The sequence below is a fragment of the Trichechus manatus genome, unplaced genomic scaffold, assembly GCF_000243295.1.
Source record: "Trichechus manatus latirostris isolate Lorelei unplaced genomic scaffold, TriManLat1.0 scaffold00261, whole genome shotgun sequence".
NCBI classification, from domain to species: domain Eukaryota; kingdom Metazoa; phylum Chordata; class Mammalia; order Sirenia; family Trichechidae; genus Trichechus; species Trichechus manatus.
The window spans coordinates 2343469-2345372 of NW_004444197.1; positions in this window are offsets into that span (position 1 = coordinate 2343469).

The window sequence follows — 1904 nt, forward strand, 5'->3', positions numbered from 1 at the left end:
AGTGAGGTCATCCAGAGATTAGTAACTGCAGGAAGCGACTCTCAACACCCAGAGCTGGATGGAAAACGGTGTCATTCAGAGGCCACAGTTGTTGGAACACCCACTGGCACTGCAGAAACCTAGGAACCAAAGTCACCTGCTAATTTGACTGTAGGAGCTGCTGGAACCAGAGTCCACGCGCACGGTAGGTGCATCTGGGGCTGCTGGAGTACCTGCAGCCCTCGCCACTGCTGCTGGCGTTGGAACCTCGAAGCTTGGGCAAGAAGCATAGAGCCCAGACTCAGCTGCTTCTGCCAGAAGTGGCACCAGAGTTTAGGGGGCGGAAGGGAGGTTTCTCCCTTTCTCCTGCCTTCCATTTTCTTGCCAGTACCTCCCACTGAAAAAATCTAACTGGAAGCCAACTGGTAAGGGAGTCTAGGGAATATAGTTTACAGGCTTCCAGCCCTGCACTATAGAGGAAAGCATGAGAGTAGCAGGCAAACAACTAGCACAAAGTGCACACCCCAGGCCCCAAGATGAGAGATCCCAGGCAGGCTCAAGTTTAAGGTGATGGTCAAATATGACACTTCCTCCCTGTTTTCACTGGCCAGCTGGGCAGTGCAGTTTGAAATCTGTCAGGTCCCATATGGTTCATCTCAGCTTAGGACAGTTACAGCACCAGGGGAATAGGGGGGCAAGAGGAGTAGGAAAGCATGGAACAGAGGCCATCTCTGAAATTGATAGCCTTGCTTGTTATGGAATTTTCTGCATTGCTTGGTTTATTTTTCTTACCTCCCTATCCTTTCCCACACCATCAGGCGGGAGAAAAATAGACTGTGTCTCAGTTGCTAAAGGCCAGGCCTCTTTCTAGTACTGAAAAAGTAAGAATATAGGATACCCAGTAACTAGATATAACTCAGCTCAATGAGTTGAGGCTAAATCTCAGTACCAGTTTCCTGTCGATAACCTGGCTTCTGGTGATGCAAAGGGACAGCATCTTGTCACTCTAGTACACTGTTACTACTATCACTAATTGCTGTTCTTTATTAAGCACCTATTGTGTACCAGGCATTATAGGTACATCACCTGTAATCCTCACCACACACTATAAGGTAAATATCACCTGCCATTTTACATGCGAGGAAGCACAGTGAGAGAGATTAGGGCATGTGCACAAGGTCACATAGCTAAGAAGACGCAGAGCCAGTAAATATTCAATCCAGGACTTTAGGATCTCTGCACTTCACCCATGAACAAGACCTCAGGGACCATCCTTGTTCTCCTAGCCTCTTTTTAATGATGCCCGGGACAAATGAATCAAAGATTAGACAAGAAGGAGGAGAAAAAAAAAAAAAAGAGCTAAAAAACACTATCTTTGCAATAATTCTATAAATCTAACACTGTTCTAAAATAAAAAGTTTAGTTTAAAAAATAAGGTCCTCATTCTGATCAGAAATAGATGGATCCTGATAGAATGGGAGCAAAATGTGGAACAGAACTCAAATTCTTGAAAAATCCAGACTTACTGGACCAGTTGAGACTGAAGGACTCCCTGAGACTATTGCCCTGAGATACCTTTTGAACCTTGAACCAAAACTATTCTAATAAGGTCATCTTTTAGCTAAATAACAGATTGGCTCATAAAATAAATATCAACCGTGAGTACTGTGCTTCTTTAAAAAAAAATCATCTATATGAGACCAAACAGTCAACATTTACTCAAAAGCAAAGATGAGAAGGCAAGGGTTCAAGGAAACTAGATTACTGGAAATAGAACAACCAGAACGGAAATAATGAGAAAGCTGACACACTGTGAAAAACATAACCAATATCACTAACAAATTGTGTAGAAATTGTTAAATGGGAACCTAATTTGCTATGTAAACTTTCACCAAAAACACTAAAATATTTAATTAAAAAGAGAA